The sequence below is a fragment of the Choloepus didactylus genome, chromosome 17 (assembly GCF_015220235.1).
Source record: "Choloepus didactylus isolate mChoDid1 chromosome 17, mChoDid1.pri, whole genome shotgun sequence".
Classification (NCBI taxonomy): Eukaryota; Metazoa; Chordata; class Mammalia; order Pilosa; family Megalonychidae; genus Choloepus; species Choloepus didactylus.
Window position 1 is genome coordinate 24,192,046 of NC_051323.1, and position 13,007 is coordinate 24,205,052.

Consider the following 13,007-nt stretch of genomic DNA (forward strand, 5'->3'; position numbering starts at 1 on the left):
AAAATCTGTTGGCTGCCTTCAAGCTAACTAATGGATCGCTAATCAGCAGCAGTGGAATCATCCTAACTGAGATGGAATAAATATCTCCAAGGATGCTTCAACTAATTTTTATGGCCTAAATCTGTAAAGATACTTGCATGTATATCTGTATTCTTGTTATACATGTGTGTCTATGGTTATTTGCAAACATACAAGCCTGTGTTTGTTCAAAACCTTTTCTTTTGACCACTTTTTGTTCACCCATATTGGCTTTATTCCTCATGGTATGTTGTGTAAGAAAGATTGTTCCTGGAACTAATTAATCTTTAAAGAGATTGGCTGATACATCTCATTGTTAGCAATACATTTTTAATTGTTCGTTTTGCTCAAGCACCATTTGAACACAAGTCAATTTGCAATTTCATTAGACAATAGAAAAGGCCTGGGGTCTATTCCTGTTTTTTGTTTTTTTTAAAAAAAAGAAAGAAAAGGACAAAAAGTCAGGCAAAATTTCATAATGGATGGTAATCCTCTAATTAATTTTATGTATCAAGCAAGAATTAATGGGTCCTGCTATTTGAGCACGTCTTCTTGCCAAGAAGTGTGTTTTGTCAGACCTTCCCCTCCAGAAAAACCTCTTTAAGGGCTTTGTGGCCAAATACCCTGGCAACTAATGACGAGTTTTGAAGCAACATTCACAGACCATTTGCTTTGATGATATTTGGAGGTTTTTCTCCCCTCATTCCAATTCTATTGTAAGTAGAGTACATATGCCACACAGCCTTTGAAAAATAATCAATACAGTAAGATTTGTCTGGTTGCAGCTGATTAGTGTCATATCTTTTCTCTCTCTTCTTAGCTGACTGATTGTACACATTTTTAAGTTAAACCTTATGAAGAGAGTGGGTAGATTATCCTTGCCATATTTACAGGCACACTGGTGCTACATGGTTCTTTCTTCCGTATTTTAACATCAAAAGCTCATAATCTGTGTAAGTTAACCTTCCATAAAACTAAAATTATATGGTCATCATACATAATCTGATGATTGATTACAGCTGTCAAAAAGTCACAGATTGTGAATGTTTACTCCAGTTGCGCCGCGGAAATTATTACACACTTTTTTAAAAAAATCTGTCGAGAGAAAACAGACAACTTACTTTCATAGGTTCCAGAACTGAAGCATACATGTTTTCTTTGTGACGTTTAGACCTCTTAAAATCAATGTTAAAACACTTAGGTCTGATTTTTCATTTCAGTGTCTTTGTGTAATGTGCCTCAACCCTACCTCATCTAATTTAATAAGATGCAAGCTAAGGAAGTACTTAAGTTACTTATCAAAGGTTTCAGATGACACATTATTATTGTATTCAAAAGTCAATATTTGCTAATCATATTAGTGCAGGAACTGTTCCAGGCCTACAATTCTTAAATTGCAGAGATATTTAAGATTCATTAAGCCTACCCGCCCTGGTCTTCTCCCTCCGGTGCTAAGGAATGAGTAAATCAATGACATCCTAAGCAAACTCAGAGCCAGAGCTTCAAGTTTGAAAGACACTAACATCTTTTTAACCTCTGTTTACACCAGTGCCCCAGAGTCGAGACTTGCCATTTCTCCACGGTTTAAGGAATATTTGCATGTTTTGAGAGCAGAGTTCACCAATTCACTTGACGTAATTAGAGAAGAATGACCAGCGCTGAGCATCCAACCTGGGCTGTTTTAGTTTCCCAACTGCTAAAACAAAGCATGCAATGGGTTGGCTTAACAAAAGGAACTGTCTGACTCATGGTTTCAGAGTCTAGAAGGCTTGCTTCCTCCTGTGGTCGCATCTTCTGGCTGGCCGGCAGTCTTTGGGGTCCCTTGGTTTTTCTGTCACATGGTAATGCACATGGCAGCGTCTTCTCCTTTCTCTTCTGTGTTCCATTGACTGCCAACCTTTTGCTTCTCCCTGTGGCTTCTCTCTCTCTTTTGCATCCAACTTCCTTTGCTTATGAGGCCTTCAGCTATAATGGATTAATGCCTTCCCTCATTCAGTTTGGGCACACCTTAACTAATAACATCTTCCACAGTCCTATTTACTAATGGGTGGACAGCTGCAGAACCAGGGGTTGTGGCCCTTATGTGCCTTTTTGGAGGGGACATGAATCAATAAACTCTACTGCTTTTTTAAGTCAGGAGAGTGCTGAAATTGCATGTGGCCTGATTTGTTTTTTCTTCTATGACAACTCATGGGTAAATTTGTAGCAGCCAAAGTTGAGAGGCCTCCTTTCTCCAGCCAGACATGATGAGAACAGGTGATTGAGTCCACTTGCCTGAATGTGCTAGGCTCGAACAACAGAGTTCCAGTGAACACTCGACCTCTGTTTCACGTCCTAGAGCAGACACCACCAATGTCCCAAAGCCAAGGTCCCCTTTACTTGTACACAGTAAGCCCATTGCATAAGAACCCTTTCTAATCTAATGTTATGTACAGAGCCCAGGACTTAGCTGAGATTAAGTGATAAATAAAAGTTTGAAGTCTTATTAGCATGTATTGACTAAGAAAACTGAAAGTGTCAGTACTTCGGTTGTGACTTACAGCAGCTGCTAGTTCAGTTCCCTCAGGGAGAAAGACCAGTGCATTAACCCAATATGCCACCCAGGACATATTTACAGGTAGTTAGTAAAAACAGTAATGCTATGCAAACTGAATATCTGGAACATGAATCAATATAGACCAGCTAATTAGGTTATAAATGCATTGATTTTAGTTTGAATACGTCCTCCAATAGAGTCTGCAAGTACGCGTTCTGAAATGGGGCTCTTAGACCGAGAAAAGCAACAATCAGATTATTCTCTGCCACTCTCCAATCAATCCAGTTAGGTAAAATACTCTGATGCATATTCTATATAATCAAAATGGCACATCCTATTAATATTCCAATTACTGTTGAACTATTAGCGATGGCTGAGTCTGGTATCTTAGAGCCTCATAGCCGTAATCCAAGATCCTCACTTCATCTTTTGTGTTTATTCAATTTAAAATGAGAGCATTTTCCCTTTAAAGCATTTTTATTAAACATTATTTCATGCAAGGATTTAACATCCTAATTGATTTAGGTGGACTCTCAAAACGAGTTGCTAACTCCTTTTGCTCTTTTCTTCACTGAAAGAGGTCAGCAGCTGTGATTTTATTTATAAATTTAAATGCCAATTTTTAGCACTGTGAGTTATTATTAAAATAATAGTTATTCATGTTCATAAAAAGTCTCTATTCACACTATAAAAACCAGGAATCCAATCATTTAATAAACTAGTCTGGAGTAAGAACTGACCAAAATTATCAATCTCGTCTTAGAAATCATAAAATCATAGAAATGAAGGTGACTTTGGAAAAAGCACTGAGATGTTTGTACTCTTTTGAATCTTTCCTCTACATCAAATTTGCATATATTTACTTTGAAACTCATCATATAGAGGAATCTCTCCTGTATCTTAAATAATGCTCTGTAAGCTAAATCCTGAACCACTGGCTGAAAAAGTCAAACTTGTGTGTGTGTGTGTGTGTGTGTATATATAATATATGTGTGTGTGTGTGTATATATATATATATATATATATACACATATATGTATATGTGTGTGTATATATACACATATATACACGTATGTTTATGTATATGTATATATGTGTATATATCCAGCCTTTTGGGAGTTTTGCTTTATATTAAATTGAATTCAGTTAAATAGGCTTGTGTAATGTTATAATTCTAGATCCAATTCTACTATATTATTTTGTGTAATTGCTACTGGCCAGGAACATGGTGTTCAATGATGGTGCCTTGGCATGTGGTGGGGGAAGTGGAGATAGAAAGAGGTGAATGGATTTGAGAGGAGTTTGGGTGGTAAAGTCTGAAAGATGAGTCAAATTTGAGAGATAAGTAAAAGGGATACATCAAGATTGACACAAGATTTCTAGCTTGAACAACTGAGTAGATGGCTATGCCATTTCCCAAGATGGAAAATATTGGAGGGAATTGTTGGTTTGTGGCTTCTCCGTGTGGACTAGGCTTACTGCCAGCACGGGAGCCTTGGAATAGTTGGATTTCTGACACGGTGGCTCAGAGCTCTGAGGGCTAGCGTGCCAGGGACCAAGGCAGGAATTATGTGGCCTTTTATTGCCTAGCCCCAAAGATATGCAGCATTACTTTTGACACAGTCTCCCCGTTACAAATGAGTTCAGGAGCCTGCCCAGATTCGAGGGGAAGAGAATTACACTCCACCCCTGGATGGGGGAGGGGTAAATTTAAGAGGAGACGAATATAGGTATGACTGTGAGTGTTGGGGTGGGAAGGAGAGAGGTTCAGTAGTTTACTTTCCAATACTTCCTGGGAAACAGACCCAGTCATACTTCATTTGGCATCGCTTTTCCCTGTTATACACACTCTACCTGAGAACAGCTGACACAAAGTAGAAGTTTCTTTACCATACAAGAAAAAAAAATGTAGTTTTAACAGAAGCCTGGGGTCTCCAGGATTGAGTTCACCCAAATCGACTCCAACTGGTTGATTTTGAGGTCAAATCACTGCAGACTGGTGGCAAGGCTGCTCTGAAAGCTTCTTGGCGCTTACCTATAAGCCATCACGGAAAGAATGTAAACACAAGTCTCAGCCAGGGTGGTATCACAGCGGCTGGTTCTACATCTTTGACTCAGTGACGCCCCAGGCTTTCTTGGTCTCCAGAAACTCAGCATGGCAGTGCCTCGCAGATGACATCTGATTTTAGAATAACTTTGCAGTTTTGTGATAGATGCACTTCAGGTCTTTGCAGTTACTGCATTATACAATTTAGCTTTAGCTACAGATATTTACATGGGATTTCTCTTATTTTATTTATTATATATGCTTATAATTTATGCCATTATTTCAATAAATCACAGTTTGGGTATGCTAAACCTAAGCAGCTAGGAAATACATGAAACTTTTAAAAGCAGTTTTGCCTTTTCTTATGAGTTTTCTGGACTAGACCATTGTAAATAAGTTGGCAATAAGTGCAAATTTTTATTATGTATTTTTGGTGTCTAAAACTATAGCCATGTATAATACAATAAATATAAACAACAAATTGTATATAATTATCTATATTATATTATAGATATTCAATTTGCTGCATTTTAAATGAGAAAGTTTCAATTCTCTTGCATTACATATTGGATGTAAATGAGGAAATAGATGTTAAATTGACTAAATATACTATTTGAATCAGATGGGATTCTTTCTCATGAGCAGGAAGAAGGGTATTTATATAAATCTCTATAATCACTAAACACTATCAATATTTATAATGTATTTTGTAGTTTAAAAAGTTTCTCAAACGATTCTCTGCATAGCCTTCTGTGCCTTCTGTGGTATGTAAGGAAGGCTTTATTTTCATTTTACAGATGTGGAAACTGAGGGTCAGAACATTTAAACATGCTTAGTTTCCCACAACAACAAAGTAACAAAGCTGGAATTTGAACCTAATTTCTATGCCTCCCACTGAATGAATTATGTATGTTTATATAAATATATGTGATCATATAGGTATATTTCACGTAATCTATAACCACATAGATCTTTATGTGTATATCTATAGAATTTTCTAGTAGTTATTTAGACTTTAAGCAAAATTTCCCACATATTTTGATAGCTACATTCAAAAATATAACTGTATTTTTCCATCTACCTATCAAACTCCCACTTGATATCTGAAAATATGTTTGCATTGAGTACACACTTTGATAAAAATATTTAAATATATTTAAATTAGCTACCTTTAGATTTTTGAAAGTTGAACAAACATAGAGCCTTAGTGTTCAAACCTGGCATTTTACTCACTCCTTTTGGAGTTAATGGGATTCAGCAGTTAAAATGCCATGAAAATGTATGAGGAAGAGCAGAGACAGAGAATATAGTGTTTGTATATAACCCACCCTTGACGTCAACAAACCATTTGATACAATGTAACATACAAGACTCATCCATAGACTCAAGGGCAATGAATTTAAGAAAATAAAACAAATGGCCAGGAGTAAAAATGACAGCATGTGCATCTAAGAGGGAAGTAGAGGATGGATGTATGCAAAGCAGAGATGGCCTCAAGGATTAGTTACTTTTAAATAATGATCCAGTGGAAGGAAACAACAAAGAAAGCAAGCCAACAACACCAAATATAAAAGCTTAGACCTAAACCTATGAAAGACAAAAGTACTTCTTTACCAAAATCACCTTGATATATGAGGAGTAAAGTCAAAAAAAGGAGTTAGTAATTCATTAGTGTCTGAAACACACAACAAAGTTAAATGTACCTTTGACTCACCGTGTCTCTAGGATCCTAAGAGGCCATTTGTCGTAAGACAAACCATTTAGTAACATACTTTTTGGGGGGGAAACACTACTTTAAACGTACATGACTCTAGGAAAGTCATCTCATCTTGAGTGCAGAAAGGTGAATGTGGGAGGAGGTAGTGCATCTTAAAATCAAGGACGCAAGGCAAATATTTGACTTGAACTACTTAGATTAAGAGAAAAATGTATTTAGTGAATGGGATGCAAATGATAACCAGGTTTAATAGAGAGCAGAACTCTCAGCAACGTACAATTAAACAAGCAGTTAAATAACCTAATGTACAAGTGCGTAAACAAGCGAACAATCACACACTGCCTCCATCAGCGCTCAGCGAGCAGAGCACGAGTCAGAAGAAATTATTTCAGCTCCATTGAGGGAAAAGCCATATTGTGCTCAATTCTGGTCGACTGAGTACAAATAAGGATATTAGGGAAAAAATGAGAAGTTTGTGGCAGAAAGTAAAGTTATTAAATGGCTCAAGGAAATTAATTATAGAGAAAAAGCTCAAGAAACTAGGTGTGTCTTTGATGCCTTCAGTGAGGTAAACAAGGATGACAGGCGTCACAACGGAGGTGCCCTGAAGGGTTCTGCATTTACAACAAATAAAAAGTGGAAGCATAAAAGTCCCGGAAAGAGATAAGCACGAGCAAAATTTAATTGATAGCTCTTATCCATTCCCTGATTTAGTTAATATAGGGGAAAAGGGAAATCTGAGAAATGATTAAGATGAGTGCCAATAGTCGAATTATGGACCTGATTAATAATTCGGAGGGAGAAAAATAAACTGCCATGAAAGTGCAGCTTTTTATTTTTACTCCATGTAGACTTCTGCTGACCCTGAATGAGCACTTTGCTTGAGAGAATACATGCCCCAATACTGCCTGGAACTGGTGTGTGAATTCATGCTCTAAATTAACTTTATCTCCAATCAAGTGTTAATACTGGGTGAGTTTTAAGTTTTTCTTTGTTTATTCTTGGGATTAAAATATAATATGAAATGAAAAAACCTACGTAGTTAAGTAGTTTGCTATAACTGCTGTTCAAACACTGTATTTCAGTGTTACCACACTTTCTGTGTTTCATAATCATCAGCCCCAAATAACCTTTGAAATGAGACCTGTGTGAGGGCCCTCAGGCGTCTGCCCCACTCTCATTTCATTCATTTGCTTCTGGATCACTGTGACTTCAGTTTTTATTGAAGGAGAACATGGGAAAAATAATTGCTCAAACTTTACAGATGAATCAAGATGAACAAACAATAGGGGAAATAAGTTGATCAGGACTTCTGTTGAGAATATTTCTACATTCACCAGCTGGCATGTTTGGTTCAAGCCTTGGCATTCAGCAGGCAGGTTCAGCTGCTATTAAAGAGGACCCTCAAGATAGCCAGAACTCACTTAGAAACAAATTAAATGAAACCTGAATGCCCTTAAGCTTCATCATTCTGCAACTGCAAATAAGGTCACATTAGCAGCATTGGATAATATTCTTGGAGTTAGGAAGGCTTTTCTTAGAACAATATTATATCCAAAAACCTTTACTAGAGGACTGTAGAATCTATTTCATAAAATTTTAAAACTTCTTCTGCAACCAAAGCAGTGTTAGCAAGAGTTGAGGTGAAAGATAAATGACAAAATGCTAAAATACAGTTAAAATTTGTATGTAAAAGGTTTCTGTCTTAATATATAGAAGTTCTTGCAAATCAAAAAGAAAAGATTGATAATTGCCATAGAAAATTGGCAAATGATAGATATAAACCAAATGTTTGAACTACTAATAATCAAAGTAACACAAAATGAAACAATGAAACTATGTTTTGCCTACAATTTTTTTAAATATTGGTGGTACTTTGAACTGAGCAGGATGTGGGAAGAATGAGATCTTTTATATTGTTGATGAAATTTAAAATCAGAACAATACTTTTAGAGGACCAATTTGGCATTATACTTAAAAATTTTGTTTAAAATGTGTACCGTTTGCTTCAGCAAGTCCACTGTTAGGAATATATTCCAATGAAATATTTGGATAAGTACACAAAGATTGTATGTGTGTACCTATATAAGAATTTTATCTTAATGAAATAATAAGGAAAGCATAGAAACAACCTTTATTTATCAATGAAGTTCGGTTAAACAAAGTATGATAGAGCCATAAAATGGGATACTATAAAACCTTCAAAATTGCAAAGTGATGAATATGTAGAGATTTTCCAGGAATGCAAGGATGGTTCATCATTAGGAAATTGAGTAATATAATTTCTTATATTAATATATTAAAGATCATACGATCATTTCTATAAATGCTGAGAAGACATCTGATAAAATTATTAACTCTTGATCAAGAAAACAAAATGTTTTTATAAATTGGGAATGTGACCATCATTTCAAATATATATATATATACACAAATTGTATATTTATATCTATTTTTGTCATCTACCTAGCTATCAAACTTCCATTTAATATCTGAAAATCTATTCCCAGCCAGTAACACTTTGATAAAATTATCTAAAAGATCATCACTAATATAGTTGTAGAATAATGCAGGAATAAAATAACACTATCTTTTATCACCCCTATTTGTTCCACTGTTTGAGAGGTATTTGCTAGATAAATAAATATGAAATAGATACACAAATTGCAAAGGAGGATGTATTAGTTACCTATTTCTTTGTAACAATTAATAATAATTATATCTATTTCTGGGTAACAAATAACTGAAAACTTAGTGACTTGAAGTATCAACATTTATTATCGCACAGTTTCTGTGTCAGGACACTGCACATGGCTGAGCTGGGTCAGGATGTCACACAAGGCTGCCCTCGAGGTATCAGCGGTGGCTGCAGTCATCTCAGAGGTCAACTGAGCAGGATTCACTTTCAAGTTCACTCAGGGTTATTATTAGGATTCAGTTATTATTCAGGACTCAGTTCCTTGATGTTGTTGGCCAGTCTGCCTCAAGTCCTCGCCACATGGGTATCTCAGTAGTGCAACATGGCAGCTGGCTTCATCAAAATGATCAAACGAGAAGAGAGAGCAAGAAAATTCTAGGAAGGCAGAAATCACAGTGTTTTGCATCTAATCTCAGAAGTGCCATTACATCAGCTTTGGCTATCTCTATTTGCTAAAAAGCAAGTAACTAGCTCTAGCACCTACTCAAGGGGAGGTGATTACACAAAAAATGAGATTACCTGTGGGGGTGGTTTGGGGCCCTTTTTTAGGGCTACCAATCACAGAGGTAGTAAAATTTATTCTCATTTACAAATATCATGCTTGTTTCCCTGAAAAACATCCTGAAATTTAAATGAAAACTATTACAACTAATCAAATAATTCAGAATGATGACTGTGCACACAAAAAATATACAGACCTCAATTGCCTTCATTATACAAATATGATAGGAGATATAATGGAGTTTCCTCTAAATGAAACAAAAAATAAAAATTGATAAAATACATATGAATGAATTTGACTAGAAATCTGCACAGTTTTTATGAAGAATACATTAAAAAGCTCCTGAGGGACACAAAACAATTCTTGAACAAAAATATACCTTTCATATTTTGGATTAAAAAAAGATTGACATTATAAAGATGTCAACTCTTTATGTTCCCAACTAAAATACATACTTAGATTCTTTTGGAACTAGATAACCATTTCAAAAGTTATTACAGAAAAAAAAGTAACTTAGCAAGAGTGCTTATAAAAATTCTGAATGAAGAAAAGAGTAAAGGGTGGGAAGGGACTGAATAGCTCTACCCAGAATTAAATCATGTTATAGATCTAACTATATTAAATCATGGTATAAATTTAATAATTAAAAATATGCACAACAGCACTTACATAGACAGGTATATCAAGGCAACAGAATAGAAATCCAGAAATAGCCCAACAATGTGATGATTTAATATTTGATGGCAGTCATATTTCAAACAAGTGTTGAAAAGATGGTTTACTAAATAAATAGTGTTGTGACAATCTGGAGAAAACCAATAAGTTAGATCTCTGTGTGAAGTCTTTCTCAAATAATCCTAGAAGCTCAAATATTAAGTAGGCAAAACTGGGGGAAATGTTGTTACAATAAAATATGGGAAAATTATAATCTCAGTAATAGGAGAGTCTTTTAAAATAAGTTACAACCCAAAAAGCCAAAAATGAAATGACTGATAAGTTTGACTACAAAAGAATAAAATGTTCAGTAGAGCAAAAGCCACTGTGAACAATTGTAAATATAAATGACAAACTAAGAAAAAGTCTGCTATTCATATCATAGACAAATAGTTAATTTCTTTAATATAGAAAGGAACAAATCAGTAAGAAAATGACTAACAATATGATAGAAATATTGAAAAAATGATGAAAATGTTTCACAGAAATAGCCCTTAAAATATCTAAAGAAACACTTTCACTTATAATAGAGATTCAGATTATAAATAAAATGATAAACATTGTTTCACCTATTGTATTGACAAAAGACCTCAGAATTTGTTAAAGTATTTTGAGACAGGTGTGAAGAAACAGCCACATTCAGCCATTACTGGTTGTAGTGTAACTTGGTCTAAATTCAGAGGAAAACAATTTGACAATATCGTAATTAAAATTGCACATATCCTTTGACCCAGCAATTTCTCTTTTAGGAATTTTCTTTATAGCTACACTTGCCCATGTACAAAATGATGTATGTGCCTTGTATTACTGCTGGTAATAGCAAAAAAAAAAAAAAAAGGTAGATAATCTAAATGCCCATCAATAGGGGACGAGTTAGTAAGCTATGGTACCTCCATAAAATACAATATCAGCTAGGATTAGGTTCAACTATGAGTAAGAAGAACTCAAAATAATGACTTAAAGAGAGTTTATTTCTCTGACATGGCATCTCTATTCCAAAAAATTCTCAATGACCCAGGCTCCTTCCAGCTTACTGCTCCACTTTCTAGGGGGTAGCTTTTGTTGTCAAGTTCCAAAATGGCCCTTGTGGTTTCTGTCATTGCATTTGTGTCAAGCAGCAATATAGAGGAGGAAAAACAGGAAGAGGCTTTTGGAAGCTACCTCTTAATGTTTCCATTTATATCGCATTGGCAGAACTGAGTCACATGACCATATCTAATGCAAAGGAGGCTGGGAAATGTAGTCTTTATACTAGGCATCCAGGTATCCATTTAAAAATTGAGGAAGAACAGTTTGGACAATGTGCAGGTTTGAATGTATTATGTCCCCCAAAAAAGCCATATTCTTTGATGCAATCTTGTGGGGCAGACATAATAGTGGGGATTAAGTTGGAACTTTGGATTAGGTTGTTTGCATGGAGATGCGCCCCACCCAACTGTGGACGATAACTGATGGGATATTTCCATGGAGGCGTGGCCCCACCCATTCAGGGTGGGCCTTGATCAGTGGAGCCATATAAACGTGCTGACTCAAAGAGATGGAACTCAGTGCAGCTGTGAGTGACATTTTGAAGAGGAGCAAGCTTGCTAGAGAGGAGCATCCTGGGAGAAATCCATTTTGAAACCAGAACTTTGGAGCAGACGCCAGCCACGTGCCTTCCCAGGCAACAGAGGTTTTCCGGACACCATTGGCCATCCTCAAGTAAAGGTACCCAATTACTGATGTGTTACTTGGACACTTTATGGCCTTAAGACTGTAACTGTGTGGACAAATAAACCCCCTTTTTTAAAAAGCCGATCCATCTCTGGTGTTTTGCATTCCACAGCATTAGCAAACTAGAACAGACAATAATCATCAAAACTGGACACCACGTAGTGTTAAAAATAATTAGCTATCTATATGTAATGACACAAATCTATCTTCAAGATATATTAAGGGAAGTAAGCAAGTAAGTAAGGTAAGTAAACAGTGCATATAATATCCTTTAGTATAGCTTTTTGACACTTGTGTTAAATAATAAATAAGCATTTAAATATATATAATATGCATTTAATAGGATAGTCATAAATATATATAGAAAAACAGATAAAGCCATACATATATCCTTTTAAAAGCATATGCTAGCTTTATTATGATATGCAGTAACCAGATGCAAGTGATTTCCATAAGAAAGGTGGCTTAAGGACAAGAGTGGAAGGCAAACTTAGTTTGCAATGTGTTTCCTTCATATTTACTAAATTTCTGTAAAATCCCCATATATTGCCTACTCAAAATATGCATAAAAATAACTTTTAAAAACAAAAATGAGTCAAATCTACATATAGTGACATGGAAAGATAACCATGATATGGTGTTAGGGAAAAAAAGAGCAAGTCATACAAAAATATAATAGGATGATCCCTTTTTGGTTGAAAAAAATCATTCCGCCTCAGAAAGACAGCCTGCTCAGTGTAGTTGTTTCTTAGGAGTTGAAATAACAAGAAAATACCAAAAATATTCATTTCTATTATAATCGTTCTCTTTCGTTTGGGTTTTTTGGGGGGGATTATTGCTTTTATTTTTACTTTGGATCTATATTACTTTCACAATCAGAAAAGAAGACATAATGCATTTTACATTTAGACAAAACATACACACACACACTCACATACAGAAATGGAATGTCCAATTACATTGACTTCAAGACCCATTTGCATATGTTTGGAATTAGAGCCTTTCCTCAGAGATTCCCCAAATATTGTATGTACTTAGAGATAGGTACACTCAAGTCAAGAT